This window comes from Neoarius graeffei, chromosome 19 (assembly GCF_027579695.1).
Source record: "Neoarius graeffei isolate fNeoGra1 chromosome 19, fNeoGra1.pri, whole genome shotgun sequence".
Taxonomy (NCBI): Eukaryota; Metazoa; Chordata; class Actinopteri; order Siluriformes; family Ariidae; genus Neoarius; species Neoarius graeffei.
In genome coordinates, this window is record NC_083587.1 from 12734344 (window position 1) to 12750605 (window position 16262).

Below are 16262 nucleotides of genomic sequence, written 5' to 3' on the forward strand. Positions count from 1 at the left end.
GAATACAGCACATGGAAAAAAAAAACACGGGAATACAGACTACGGAAATATGGCGCATGGGAATACAGCACACAGGAATACAGGGCAAGAGAATACAGTGCATGGGAATACAGGGCACAAGAATACAATGCATGGGAAAACAGCATATGGGAATACAGCACACAGGAATTAAGGGTATGGAAATACAGCGCACGGGAATACGGCACACGGGAATACAGAACACAGGAATACAGGCCACAGGAATACAGTGCATGGGAATACAGGGCACGAAAATACAGGGTATGGCAATACAGTGCATGGGAATACAGCACATGAGAATGCAGCACACGGAAATACAGGGCACAAGAATATAGCTGTGGCAGCGGGGGCGTGGTCAAGCGTCAGTCTGGGACCGGAGGGCAGAGTCAGGGAAGGTAAGTGGCAGAATCACTGCACCTGATGTCAATTAACCTGTGTTTGTGTGTCTTCCCCAGTGACCGCGCCCTATATAAGGAGAGAGAGAGCAGAGGAAGGGAACTCTCTCCCCAACCAGACAAATGATGTGTGTGTGCATGTCGGTGGTACTGGGAGATTGTGAAGGCTGAGAAGCTGAAAATAAAGAGTTTTGAAAACTCCGTTCTGGCCTGCCATACTTCTGCGCTCCACCCACCTGCTCAAAGTCTTACAGTGGTGCCGAAACCCAGGAGCGGAGCACAGAGGAGAACAGCCCCATGGAGTCCTCCCCCTTCGTGGACCTGATCCACACCCTCGCCATGGCCCAACAGAGCCAGCACCAGGTGCTGGTCGCCCTCCGAAAGGAGCAATCGCAAAGTTTCGAGGCCCTGATGCTGGCACAAGAAGAAGATCGTCAGGTGTTCCGGCACCTACTCGCGTCGGCAGGGTCCACCACCTCCACCGCCGCGGGCCCTCCCCACCTCACCTTAACGAAGATGGGCCCGCACGACGACCCCAAGGCCTTCCTAGCGCTCTTCGAGCAAGCAGCTAACGGGCGAGGCGCAGCTGGCCGCGCTACAGCTTCTCGCCGACAGCCAGCTGGTCTGCAAGGACCTGCGCCAGGCCATCCTCCAGCGTGTGGGGCGCACCCCAGAACAACAACGCCAGCGCTTCTGCGCTCTACGCCTAGAGGAGGTCGGCCGGCCGTTCGCGTTTGGCCAGCAACTCCAGGACGCCTGCCGGTGGTGGCTGAGGGCTGACAACCACAACGCCGAGGGAATCGTCAATCTGGTGGCACTGGAGCAGTTCATTGTCCGACTTCCCAAAGGGATCGCGGAGTGGGTCCAGTGCCATCGCCCAGCGTCACTGGATCAGGCCATCGAGTTGGCGGAGGATCATTTGACAGCTGTTCCCATGGCAGGATTGCAGATCTCCTCTTCCCCTCTCTCCTCTCTCTCTCTCCCCTTCCCCTTCTGTGTCTCGTGCTCACCCCGTTCCCCCACTGCGGAGGTGGAGGCGGGGGGCCGGCTCCACCCCAGCCGGCCCGCCGCACCCGCGGTGCCCTCCCGTTTCCCACTTCCGTGTCTGTCTCTCTCTCCCCTCAGGTGAGTGAGCCCCAGAGCGCCGGTGCAGAGAGAAAGCCCGGGCCGGTTTGCTGGTGCTGTGGGGAGCCGGGGCACCTCCAGCATCAGTGCTTGGCAATGGAGGTGGTCTGGATCCCTGACGCGCCAGGAACCGCCCTCAATCGGGCCGGAGCGTATCGCATACCGGTGAGTGTCCAAGGGGATACGTATCAGGCTTTGGTGGACTCCCGCTGTAACCAGACCTCAATCCACCAAAGCCTGGTGCAAGACGAGGCATTGGGGGGAGCACAATTGATGAAGGTGTTGTGTGTGCATGGGGATGTTCACAACTACCCTTTAGTGTTGGTCCACATTCTATTTCGAGGGGAAAAAATTAGTGTAAAGGCGGCAGTTAATCCTCACCTTACCCACTCGATAATTTTGGGGACTGATTGGCCAGGATTTCGGGAGTTAATGACTCATTTAGTGAAGAGTGGGTCCTGCCGTAGTTCAGCAGGGGGAGGTCCCGGTGTGGCATTGGTGGGAGCAGCTGTCACAGAGCTGTCTACATCATCACCGCATCAGAGTGAGGAGCAGCAGGCACCTCCTCCCTCTCTCGGGGAATCCCTCGCGGATTTCCCGTTAGAGCAATCGCGAGACGAGACTCTGCGGCATGCGTTTGACCAAGTGAGAGTAATCGATGGTCAAATGCTCCAGCCAAACGCCACCCCGTCCTTCCCCTATTTCTCCATTATGAGGGATAGATTATACCGAGTGACGAAGGACACTCAGACTAAGGAGACGATCTCACAACTTTTGATCCCAAAGAGCCGCTGGGAATTGATATTCCAGGTGGCTCACTTTAATCCCATGGCTGGACACTTGGGGTAGGATAAGACACTAGCCCGAATAATGGCCCGGTTCTATTGGTCAGGGATTCGCGGCGATGTCCATAGGTGGTGTACGGCGTGCTGCGAATGCCAGTTAGTAAATCCAGCAGCCATTTCAAAAGCACCTTTGTGCCCTCTACCATTAATCGAGACCCCGTTCGAAAGAATTGGGATGGATCTCGTCGGGCCATTAGATCGGTCAACACGAGGGTATCGCTTTATTTTAGTTCTGGTGGACTATGCAATGCGATACCCGGAACCAGTGCCTCTGCGCAATATCTCAGCACGTAGTATTGCAGAAGCACTCTTCCACGTCATCTCCCGAGTCGGAATCCCCAAAGAGATTCTGACTGATCAAGGCACTTCGTTTATGTCACGCACACTGCGCGAACTGTATGGCTTATTGGGAATTAAGCCGATCCGCACCAGTGTTTATCGCCCACAAACGGACGGTTTAGTTGAACAATTCAATCGCACCCTAAAGAATATAATTAAAAAGTTTGTATGCAAGGACGCACCCAATTGGGATAAATGGCTCAAACCTGTTATTTGCAGTGCGAGAGGTCCCACAAGCCTCCACGGGGTTCTCCCCGTTCTAATTATTATATGGGCGTAAGCCACGCGGCATCCTAGATGTACTGTGGGAAAATTGGGAGGAGAGACCTTCACTGAGCAAAAATGAAATCCAATACGTTATTGACTTGTGCGCAAAACTCCACACACTCAAACACCTAACCCAGGATAATTTGCAGCAGGCCCAAGAACGGCAAATCCGCCTGTACGACAGGGGTACGCTCCTTAGGGAGTTCGCACCGGGAGATAAAGTAGTCGTACTGTTGCCCACATCGAGCTCCAAATTGATCGCCAAGTGGCAAGGACCCTTTGAGGTCACACGGTGAGTCGGGGACATTGACTATGAGGTGAGACGAACGGAAAGGGGTGGGGCACTACAGATTTACCACCTCAATCTGCTCAAACTCTGGAACGAGGAGGTCCCCGTGGCGTTGGTGTCATTGGTTCCGGAGAAGGCGGAGCTGGGGTCGGAGGTTCAAAAGGGAACATCGACATCGCTTACCTCTCCGGTCCCCTGTGGAGACCACCTCTCCCCGACCCAACTCACGGAGGTTGCCCAGTTGCAGACCAAATTTTCGGACGTGTTCTCGCCCCTGCCCGGCCGCACCCGCCTCATAGAGCACTACATCGAGACGCCCCCGGGGGTGGTAGTGCGCAGCTGCCCTTACAGGTTACCCGAACACAAGAAGAAGGTGGTTCGGGAAGAACTCGAGGCCATGCTCGAAATGGGCATCGTTGAGGAGTCCCACAGTGACTGGAGCAGCCCGGTGGTCTTGGTTCCCAAGGCCGACGGGTTGGTCCAGTTCTGTGTGGACTATAGAAAAGTCAACGCGGTGTCTAAATTCGATGCGTACCCAATGCCTTGTTACGAGTTGCTGGATCGACTAGGCACGGCTCGCTTTTATTCGACACTGGATTTGACAAAGGGTTATTGGCAGATCCCTTTGATTCCACTATCCCGAGAAAAAACGGCCTTTTCCACACCGTTTGGCTTACACCAATTTGTCACATTTCCTTTTGGGCTGTTTGGGGCACCCGCTACGTTCCAGCAGCTTATGGACAGGGTCCTCCGCCCCCATGCCACCTATGCGGCCGCATACTTAGACAATATCATAATCTATAGTAATGACTGGCCGCGGCATTTGCAACACCTTGGGTCCTTGGGTCGCTGAGGCGAGCGGGTCTCACAGCCAACCTGAAGAAGTGTGCGATTGGGCGGTCAATGAACAACATGTCAAGAACATAACCTAGGCCTACAACAGTTTCTTTAGTATTCAGAACAAGAACATTCATTTGGTATATAACCGTTCGTTTTCATTTTGGAATCCAGGCGACTTTTAACTTGTGAAAACAAAGAGCGATAACAAAGAAAGAAAAATATCTTGCTTCTCAGAAATAAATCTCAAAATGTTAGGCTATGTGAAACATTTCATCCTTTCACACACGTAATGTTCCAAACAGCAGTGGCACACAGCTTTGCGCATTCAGTTTGACAGCCATGGGTCAACTTACAAGGGCACTTTCCTACTTTTCTGGAAAGCGAAGTCATTAATTAAATCATTGAACTCAAGCTGGCGTAGCATGTGAAGACATGGTGGACAGTGATCATATTGACAGTGACGGGTGATTTATGCGATGGGACAAGGTGGACTTCCTTACGGGTGGCGAAATGCATCAAAAATTTTATCAATATGATCAAAACTTCTGAAAATATCGTTTCATATTTTCCGATCTCGCTACCTCCGAGGCCCCCTAGTGGCCGAGGCCCTGAGCAGCTGCCCATGAAGCCCATTAGGATAACACGTCCTTGCATGGAGCTGGACGTAAGGAATGAGGAGCAGTAGTGTGTAGGTATGTGGGCCTCACAAGAGATCACAAAAAATAGAGCAGCCATCACCATGGCAACAGACTGAGCACCATGTCCCTGTGGGTTCTCTGATGAGAGGCTGAACAGGTGCAGTACAGTGTGTGTGTGTGTGTGTGTGTGTGTGTGAGAGACCAGAGCTGTGCATCTTACACACACCCATATCATGTATGATATTCATTACATCCTGCAAAACAGCAACAATAACACTAACCACAGGACACTGTGTATAATGTCTCTGTGTGAATTTATATTAGCATTATGCCAGCATTCAAATGAAGCTTCAGGTCACAGGCTCACAAGGTCATGAGGTCACCATGTCACGAGTAATGAACTGTTTTAAACAGACTCAGACCCAAGCAGCAGTGAGATATCTCTCAAACTGCAGGACAGCCGAAAAGATGCATCTTAGAGCAGACATTTAATTATGTTAACGGAAGACAAAGGTCTGTGTGTGTGTATATCCTGAAATATAATTAATTTCTGCACTTCTGATTGTGATTACGTTCACTAATGTTTATACCTATTAATTATTTTCTGTATACTGAAGCCTTCAGATGCAGAGGTGCATGATCCTAATTCAGCATTATCACTCCAACTTTTTTTTTAAAGATACACAGCAGCTTCACAGGTGCGAGAATGTGAAAGAAGAATGCGGCGGTCACTGGTCTCCTACTGAGACATTGATATTATTTAAATCTCTTCTCTGATTCTCTGATGTATTTTTAATGAATGAATCTGTTCCAGAAGGAACAGGAGGAAGGGGAGGAGCCAAGTTCACCAGGATGGTTACCAGAGCAATAAAAACACATTATTCCTGAGTAAAAGGAGGAAACAAACTAAAAAAAAAAAAGGTTTCCGGGTTTCTGAGATGTTACTGGAGCTGAATGTTTCTTCCTGTTGCATCATCACTGATCAGCCAATAGAAACATTTTTGACACCTGAAGCAGCAGAGAAAGGAGAACTGGTTTACATTCAGGTATCTCAATAAATACACACTCAAAAACACATGCATACACACACACACTCAAACATCCACGTATAAACACACACTCAGACAACACACTCTCAAAACACACACTCAAACACATAGTCAGACAACACACTCTCAAATACACACTCAAACACACACGCATACACACACACTCAAACACACACAAACACCACACTCAAACAGACACTCAAACACAAAGATTCGGTCAGGAGAAATGTCAACAATCCACTTGTCAACCAAAATCAAACCCCTCACCCCAACCAAAATGTGTATACACTGTGTGTGTGTGTGTTGTGTTGTGTTGTGTGTGAGGGTTATGTACACTGTGAGTTGTGTAGTGTGTGTGCATGTGTGTATGTGAGTTGTGTGAGAGTTCTGTACAGTGTGTGTGTGTGTGTGCGTGCGTGTGTGTGTGTGGGGGGGTTGTGTACCGTGTGTGAGTTGTGTACTCTGTGTGTGTCTGTGAGGGTTGTGTAGTGTGTGTGGGCTGTGTACAGTGTGTGTTGTGTACAGTGTGTGTGGCTTGTGTACAGTGTGTATGGGTCAGGTACAGTTTGTGTGTGTGTGTGATGGGTACAGAGTGTGTGTGTGTGTGTGTGTGTGTGTGTGTAAAAGAGAGTTGTGTACAGTGTGAGGGTTGTGTTCAGTGTTAATGGGTTGGATACTGTGGGGGGGTTGTGTACTGTGTGGGGGGTTGTATACAGTTTGTGTGGGATGGTACAGTGTGGGGGGGGGAGGGCTGTGTAGTGTTTGTGAGTTGTGTACAGTGTGTGTGGGTTGAATACAGTATGTGTTTGGGTGGGTACTGTGTGTGTGTGTGTGTGTGTGTGTGTGTGTGTGAATTGGGTACAGCGTGTGTTTGGGTTGAGTACTGTGTGTGTGTGTGAGAGAGTTGTGTACATTGTGTGTGTCGGTTGTTTACTGTGTGTGTGGGTGGGTTGTGTACAGTGTGTTTTGTGTACAGTGTGTGTTTGGGTTGTGTACATTGTGAGTTGTGTACAGTGTGTGTGGGCAGTGTATGTGGGGGTTGTGTACAGTTTGTTTGGGATGGGACATTGTGCATGTGAGTTGTGTACAGTGTGTGTGTTGTGTCCAATGTGTCCGAGTTGTGTACAGTGTGTGTGGATTGTGTACAGTGTGCGTAAGTTGGGAACAGCATGTGTGAATTGTATACAGTCTAAGTTGTGTACAGTGTGTGTGTGTGTGTGTGTGTGTGTGTGTGAGAGAGAGAGAGTTGCGTACAGAGTGTGTGGGCTGTGTATGTAGGGGTTGTGTACAGTTTGTGGGATGGGACAGTGTGTGTGTGTGAGTTGTGTACACTGTGTGTGCTGTGTCCAGTGTGTCTGAGTTCTGTACAGTGTGTGTGGGTTGTATACAGTGTGCGTGAGTTGGGTAAAAAATGTGTGGATTGTATTCAGCCTGTGTAAGTTGTGTACAGCGTGTGTGTGTGTGTGTGTGTGTGTGTGCGTGTGTAAGTTGCGTACAGAGTGTGTGGGCTGTATATGTGGGGGTTGTGTACAGTTTGTGTGGGGTGGGACAGTGCGTGTGTGAGCTGTGTCCAATGTGTCTGAGTTGTGTACAGTGTATGTACGAGTTGTGTATAGTGTGTGGGGGGGGGTTTGTGTGAGTGAGTGAGTTGTGTTCATTGTGTGTGTGGGTTGTGTACAGGTTGTGGGTTAGTTGTGTACTGTCTGTGTGAGTTGTGTACAATGTATGAGGTTTGTGTACAGTGTGTGTGGGTTGTGTACAGTGTTTGTGGGTTGTGTGGGTGTGTAGGTTGTGTGCTGTTTGTGTCGGGGTTGTGTACAGTTTGTGTGGGATAGGTACAGTGTGTCAGGTTTATTTGTATAGTGCTTTTAACAGTAAACATTGTCACAAAGCAGCTTTACAGAATTTGAACGACTTGAAACATGAGCTAATCTTATCCCTAATCTATCCCCAATGAGCAAGCCTGTGGCGACGGTGGCAAGGGAAAAACTCCCTCAGACAACATGAGGAAGAAACCTCGAGAGGAACCAGACTCAAAAGGGAATCCATCCTCATTTGGGAAACAACAGACAACATGACTATAACATTAACAGTTTTAACATGAAGTCAGTTTCGTTGATGTTATAACTCCTCATTGATGGAAACTTGAGTGCAAAACTGTTCATGACAACTGCAGTCCTAAAGTTAGCAAGTCAACTGTAGTCCTCAGCCATAAAAGCATTACTGTAAGTGTCCAGAGCGTCCTCTAGGTGTGACTTTCAACTGTCCACATGGGGCCATCCTCCACAGGAGCGATGTGCTGGAGACTCCAACCAGACACAGGGCACCAGGATGGATCAGACAGGTCTGAGGAGCAGAAGAGGTCAGCATCTCGATCTCAGGATTGACACGTAACTCAGAGGGACAGATTTTTTTTTTTTTTGGGGGGGGGGAGAGAACACAGGTTGTTAGGTATGCCCAATGTCACCTGAATAAGTAGGAACAGTATACATATTGCACTGAGTACAAGCAGGGACTCCGGCAACTAACTATGACAGCATAACTAAAAGGGGAGAGCCAGAAGGTAACACAGGCATGAGGGAGCCCCGGGACATAAAGCAGCCAGCCACTACACCGTCAACAAACTCGAGTGAGCAAGCGAGTGGGGGACTGACGGCATCCATACATCCCAGTTTACCAAAACACTCTATAACTGAGGACCCTCCAGATCTACACCTTTACCTCATAAACACCATTAACAAAAGGCTTCACTAAACAGATGCTTTCAGCCGAGACTTAAACGCTGAGACTGTGTCTGATTCCCGGACATTACTTGAAAGGCTGTTCCATAACTGTGGGGCTTTGTAAGAAAAGGCTCTGCCCCTTGATGTAGCCTTCACTATACGAGGTAACAGCAGACAGCCTGCACCTTTTGATCTAAGTAGGCGTGGCGGGACATAGAGGACCAGAAGTTCGCTCAGGTACTGTGGTGCAAGACCATTTATTGCTTTAAAGGTCAATAGTACTACTTTTATAATCAATACGAAATTTGATTGGGAGCCAATGCAGTGTGCATAGGACAGGGGTGATGGGGTCATATTTTCTAGTTCTAGTAAGGACTCTTGCCACTGCATTTTGAACTAACTGGAGCTTGTTTATGCACTTATTGGAACATCCAGACAGTAAGGCATTACAATAATCCAACCTGGAGGTAACGAAAGCATGAACTAGTTTTTCCACGTCATGTAGTGACATTAAATTTCTTATCTTAGCAATATTTCTGAGATGAAAGAAAGCTATCCGGGTAATGTTATTACGGCAGCAGGGGCGTGGTCAAGTGGCGGTCTGTGACCGGAGGGCGGAGTCAGGGAAGGTAAGTGGCAGAATCACTGCACCTGATGTCAGTTAACCTGTGTTTGTGTGCCTTCCCCAGTGACTGCGCCCTATGTAACGAGAGAAAGAACAGAGGAAGGGAGCTCTCTCCCCAACCAGACGACTGATGTGTGTGTGTGTGTGTGTGTGTGTGTGTGTGCGTGTCTGTGTGACTGGGAGATTGAAAAAGCTGAAAATAAAGAGCTTTTTGAAACTCAGTTCTGGCCTGCCGTACTTCTGTGCTCCACCCACCTGCTCAAAGTCCTACAGTGGTGCTGAAACCCGGGAAGGAGCACAGAGGAGAACAGCCCCATGGAGTCCTCCCCCTTCACGGACCTGATCCATGCCCTCGCCACGGCCCAACAGAGCTAGCACCAGGTGCTGGTCGCCCTCCGAAAGGAGCAAGCGCAAAGGTTCGAGGCCCTGGTGCTGGCACAACAGGAAGATCGTCAGGTGTTCCGGCACCGCCTTGCGTCGGCGGGGTCCACCACCTCCACCGCCGTGGGCCCTCCCCACCTCACCCTAACGAAGATGGGCCCGCACGACGACCCCAAGGCCTTCCTAGCGCTCTTTGAGCAAGCAGCAGAGGCCTGGGGCTGGCCGATGGAACAGCGCACGGCGCGCCTCCTCCCCCTGCTAATGGGCGAGGCGCAGCTGGCTGCGCTACAGCTCCCCGCCGACAGCCGGCTGGTCTACGCAGACCTGCGCCGGGCCGTCCTCCAGCGTGTGGGGCGCACCCCTGAACAACAATGCCAGTGCTTCCACGCTCTACGCCTAAAGGAGGTCGGCTGGCCGGCCAGCCGTTCGCATTTGGCCAGGAACTCCGGGACGCCTGCCGGCGGTGGCTGAGGGCTGACAACCGCGACGCTGAGGAAATCGTCGATCTGGTGGTACTGGAGCAGTTCATCGCCTGACTTCCCAAAGGGACCACGGAGTGGGTCCAGTGCCATCGCCCAGCGTCGCTGGATCAGACCATCGAGTTGGCGGAGGATCATTTGGCGGCTGTTCCAACGGCAGGATCGCAGATCTCCTCTCTCCCTCCTCTTCTGTGTCTCGTCCTCGCCCTGTTCCCCCACCGCGGAGGCGGGGGCCGGCTCCACCCCAGCCAGCCCGCCGCACCCGTGGTGCCCTCCCATTTCCCGCTTCCGTGTCTGTCTCTCCCCCCCCCCCCCCCCCCCCAGGTGAGTGAGCCCCAGAGCGCCGGTGCAGAGAGAGAGCCCGGGCCAGTTTGCTGGCGCTGTGGGGAGCCGGGGCACCTCCAGCATCAGTGCTTGGCAATGGAGGTGGGCGTGGTGGTCCGGATCCCCAATGCACCAGGAACTGCCCTCGATCGGGCCGGAGCATATCGCATACCGGTGAGTGTCCAAGGGGATACGTATCAGGCTTTGGTGGACTCCGGCTGTAATCAGACCTCAATCCACCAAAGCCTGGTGCAAGACGAGGCATTGGGGGGAGCACAATTGGTGAAGGCGTTGTGTGTGCATGGGGATGTTCACAACTACCCTTTAGTGTTGGTCCACATTCTACTTCAAGGGGAAAAATTTAGTGTAAAGGTGGCAGTTAATCCTCGCCTTACCCACTCGATAATTTTGGGGACTGATTGGCCAGGATTTCGGGAGTTAATGACTCATTTAGTGAAGAGTGGGTCCTGCCGTAGTTCAGCAGGGGGAGGTCCTGGTGTGGCATTGGTGGGAGCAGCTGTCACAGAGCTGTCTGCATCAGAGTGAGGAGCAGCAGCCTCCTCCTCCCTCTCTTGGGGAATCCCTCGCGGATTTCCCATTACAGCAGTCGCGAGACGAGACTCTGCGGCATGCGTTTGACCAAGTGAGAGTAATCGATGGTCAAACGCTCTAGCCAAACGCCACCCCGTCCTTCCCCTATTTCTCCATTATAAAGGATAGATTATACCGAGTGACGCAGGACACTCAGACTAAGGAGCCGATCACACAACTTTTGATCCCAAAGAGCTGCCGGGAATTGATATTCCAGGCGGCTCACTTTAATCCCATGGCTGGACACTTGGGGCAGGATAAGACACTAGCCCGAATAATGGCCCGGTTCTATTGGCCAGGGATTCGCGGCGATATCCGTAGGTGGTGTACGGCATGTCACGAATGCCAGTTAGTAAATCCAGCGGCCATTCCAAAAGCGCCTTTGTGCCCTCTACCATTAATCGAAACCCCGTTCGAAAGAATTGGGATGGATCTCGTCGGTCCATTAGATCGGTCAACACGAGGGTATCGCTTTATTTTAGTTCTAGTGGACTATGCAACGCGATACCCGGAACCAGTGCCTCTTCGCAATATCTCAGCACGTAGTATTGCGGAAGCACTCTTCCACGTCATCTCCCGAGTCGGAATCCCCAAAGAGATTCTGACTGATCAAGGCACTTTGTTTATGTCACGCACACTGTGCAAAATGTATGGTTGAGGAGAGAGCTCCCTTCCTCTGCTCTCTCTCTCGTTATATAGGGCATGGTCACTGGGGAAGACACACAAACACAGGTTAACTGACATCAGGTGCAGTGATTCTGCCACTTATCTTCCCTGACTCTGCCCTCCAGTCACAGATCGACGCTTGACCATGCCCCTGCTGCCACAGTTATCAATGTGAGTTTCGAATGAAAGACTGGGGTCAGGCGGCACGGTGGTGTAGTGGTTAGCGCTGTTGCCTCACAGCAAGAAGGTCCGGGTTCGAGCGCTTTTAACAGTAAACATTGTCGCTAAGCAGCTTTACAGAATTTGAACGACTTAAAATATGAGCTAATTTTATCCCTAATCTATCCCCAATGAGCACGCCTGTGGCGACGGTGGCAAGAAAAAACTCCCTCAGACGGCATGAGGAAGAAATCTCGAGAGGAACCAGACTCAAAAGGGCAACAACAGACAACATGACTATAACATTAACAGTCCTAACATAGTCAGCTTCATTGATGCTATAAACCCCCCAACGATGGAAACCCAAGCGCAAAACCGTTCACGACAACTGCAGTCCTTAAGTCAGCAAGTCAACTGTGTGTACACAGTGTGTATGACTTTTATGTACTGTGTGTGTGTGTGTGTGAGAGAGAGCTGTGTCCAGTGTGTGTATGGGTAGTGTTCAGTGTGTATGGCTTGGATACAGTGTGTGTTTCGGTTGTGTACAGTGTGGGTGTGAGTTGGGTACAGCATGTTTGAGTTGTATACAGCCTGTGTGAGTTGTGTACAGCATGTCTGGTGTGTGTGTGTGTGTGAGTGATGGGTACAGTGTGTGTGGTGTGTGTGTGTGTGTGTGTGTGTGTGTGAGAGAGAGAGAGATGGGTACTGTGTGTGTGTGTGTGTGTGTGAGAGAGATGGGTACAGTGTGTGTGTGTGTGTGTGTGTGTGTGTGTGTGTGTGTGAGAGAGAGAGAGATGGGTAGTGTGTGTGTGTGTGTGTGTGAGTGAGTTGTGTACAGTGTGAGTTTAGGTTGTGTACTGTGTGTGTGTGTGATTTGTGTACAATGTGTGTGTTTGGGTTGTGTACAGTATGTGTGAGGGGGTTGTGTTCAGGTTGTGTGGGATGGGTACTCTGTGTGTGTGTGTGTGTGTGTGTGTGTGTGTGTGTGTGTGAGAGAGATGGGTACAGTGTGTGTGTGTGTGTGTGTGTGTGTGTGAGAGAGAGATGGGTACAGTGTGTGTGTGTGTGTGTGAGAGAGAGAGAGAGAGAGAGAGAGATGGGTACTGTGTGTGTGTGTGTGTGTGTGTGTGTGAGTTGTGTACAGTGTGAGTTTAGGTTGTGTACTGTGTGTGTGTCTGTGCGCGCACGTGTGTGTGTGTGCGTGATTTGTGTACAATGTGTGTGTTTGGGTTGTGTACAGTATGTGTGAGGGGGTTGTGTTCAGGTTGTGTGGGATGGGTGCTGTGTGTGTGTGTGTGTGTGTGTGTGTGAGTTGTGTACAGTTTGTGTGGGCTGTGTACAGTCTGTGTGTGTCGGCTGTGTACTGTGTGTGTGTGTGTGATGGGTTGTGTGTGGGCTGGGTTTTGTGTGTGTGAGTTGTGTACAGTGTGAGTTTAGGTTGTGTACTGTGTGTGTGTGTGTGTGTGTGTGTGTGTGTGAGTGATTTGTGTACAATGTGTGTGTTTGGGTTGTGTACAGTATGTGTGAGGGGGTTGTGTTCAGGTTGTGTGGGATGGGTACAGTGTGTGTGTGAGAGTGATGGGTACAGTGTGTGTGGTGTGTGTGTGTGTGAGTTGTGTACAGTTTGTGTGGGCTGTGTACAGTCTGTGTCGGCTGTGTACTGTGTGTGTGTGTGTGTGTGTGTGTGAGTGAGAGAGACAGCTGTGTCAAATGTGTCTGAGTTGTGTACAGTGTGTGTGAGAGTTGGGTACAGTTTGTGTGCATTGTGTACAGTGTGTGTTTGGATTGTGTACAGTATGTGTGAGGGGGTTGTGTTCAGGTTGTGTGGGATGGGTAGTGTGTGTGTGTGTGTGTGTGTATGAGAGAGAGCTGTGTCAAATCTGTCTGAGTTGTGTACAGTGTGTGTGAGAGAGAGTTGGGTATAGTTTGTGTGCATTGTGTACAGTGTGTATTTGGGTTGTGTACAGTATGTGTTTGGGATATGTACATTGTGTATGTGTGTGAGTCAAATCTGTCTGATTTGACTGCATTGGCCAACCACTTGTGGGTAAGTCGAGGATGACAAAGGCTAGGGGAGCACACCCTGAGAGAAAAGCAACATGTGTGGCGGCATGCAACAGGCAGTTCTCCGAAAGACTGGAGTTCCGGCAGCCTCCTGCAGCTGTGGAAGAGTCCTGGTCATCTTGGGCTTTCCCTTGCCACCAAGTCCCACCCTCTCACAGTGAAGAAGTGCTGCTGGGACATGCGCACCCCCAATGGCACTCTAAATAATGTCTCTGCGCAGGTATCCACCTCTGCCTCGGTAAGACCAGCAACTGGCAATGGAAAGTCTGGCGGCGATAGGGTGTCTGGTGACGGCAGCAGGTTTGAATGCACTGGGAGCTCCTAGTAAGATCCCTGCACGCCAGTGGCACAGGACTGTTTATGGTCGCCAGCAGCTGGGCTGAGTGGCAGCTGCTCTTGGCAGACCCCTGTGTGACTGAGCAGCCCTATTTAGGAGCCCTATTTAGGATCCAAGTGGGGGAGGGGCCTAGAAAAGGTGGCCTAAACATTACCCACTCAGGGTATCCTGGATAGGCTACCACACCTATCGGGACATTCCACTCTGCGGTTGAAATAAATGCAAGAAAACTGTCCCTCTTAAACTGGCGACATGGAACATTCGAACCCTGCTGGACGCCAGTGACGAAAGACCTCAGCGAAGAACTGCACTCATTGCAGCGGAACTCAACCGCTACAACATTGACATTGCCGCTCTGAGTGAGACAAGGTTCCTGGATGAAGGCTCCCTGAAGGAGGACACTCTACACCTTCTTCTGGAAGGGATACCCTGCAGGAGGACAACACCAGCATGGTGTAGGACTTGGAATAAAAAATAGCTTCCTACCAAGACTCTCTGAAACACCAATTGGCATAAGCGAAAGACTCATGTCACTCAGGATCCCTCTGGCTAAGAAATGCTACGCTACCCTCCTAAGTGCCTTTGGACCAACACTACCATCAGGGGATGACGTGAAGGACCGCTTCTATCAATCACTAGATGAGGCTCTCCGTCATATACTCAAGGAAGACAAGATCCTTTTGCTGGGCAATTTCAATGCTAGAGTGGGGAAAGACAACAAGGTATGGAGTGGTGTCATTGGTGGGCATGGCATTGGTCATGTCAATGCAAATGTCTGCATTTGCTAAGCCTTTGTGCTGAGCATGGCCTGACCATCACAAACACATTCTTCCAGCTCAAAAATAAACACAAAACATCCTGGATGCACCCACGCTCCAAACATTGACACCTGCTGGACTACATCATTGTGAGACGGTCTGAGATAAAAGACATCTTACTCACTCCTGCAATGAGAGGCGCTGAGTGCTGGACAGCTCACCGGCTCATCATGACCAGGCTCCTGGTGAAAGTACACCCTGCTGTCCGTCTCCAGAACCCAAAAAGAATAAGCTGGACTGTATCCAGCTAGAAAAGGCTGAGATCTGGAACAGCCTCCGTCTTGCTTTGACTGAAAATCTGGAAGACATTGAGCTTCTCCTGAGCACAGATGACTCCATAGATGAGAAGTGGTCTTCTATGAGCTCTAGGCTCTAAGAGGCAGCTTCCCAATCCATCGGGTACAAAGGCAGAAAGCAACAGGACTGGTTCAGTGACAACACGGGCACAATAACTTCCATACTGAAAGGCATGCACAAAGCACATAGTGCTGTCCTCACAAATCCTACATCAACTGCTCTCCGGCAAAAATGGCAAGAATCCAGAAGAGAGGTGCAGTCAAGATTGCGTGCCCTGCAGAATGAGTGGTGGATATCAAAGGCAAATAAAATATAATCTCATGCTGACAGAAATGATATGCACAACTTTTATGATGCAGTGAAAATGATCTATCACCCAAGAAACTGCTCCATCTCCCCCCTGAAGTCTGGCGATGGTACCATTTATCATAAAGGACCAGAACCTGATCTTAAAAAGGTGGGCAGAGCACTTTCAAGCTCTGCTGAACCAGCCCTCCCCAGCAGATAACTCAGTCCAGGATGAACTACCTGTACGCCCCACCATCCAAGACCTTGACCATCTATCAACCCTTGAAGAGGTTCATCATGCAGTAAGGTCACGAAAGAACAAGATCCCTGGCCCTGACAACATCCCTGCAGAGATCTTCAGACAGGGAGGCTACCTCTGCACCCGTGCACTTTTCCTCTTTATGTCACACATATGGAAGACTGAAACCATCCCCCAGCAGTGGTAACCTCATCCCCATATATAAAGGCAAAGGAGACAAGCCCCTCTGTGGCAACAGCCATGGCATATCACTCCTGGCTGCTGCTGGAAAAGTCTTGGCCAAAGTTACAGTGGGGCAAAAAAGTATTTAGTCAGCCACTAATTGTGCAAGTTCTCCCACTTAAAAAGATGAGAGAGGCCTGTAATTTTCATCATAGGTACACTTCAACTATGAGAGACAGAATGGGGGGAAAGAATCCAGGAAATCACATTGTAGGATTTTTAAT

The 16262-nt window shown here is 50.3% G+C and overlaps 1 protein-coding gene across 7 annotated transcripts in view; it reads right to left on the reverse strand.

Annotated features, from left to right (window-relative positions):
* Window positions 1-16262, reverse strand: part of dip2ca (disco-interacting protein 2 homolog Ca) — a 210705-nt gene that overhangs the window by 126451 nt on the left and 67992 nt on the right. The window lies entirely within an intron of this gene.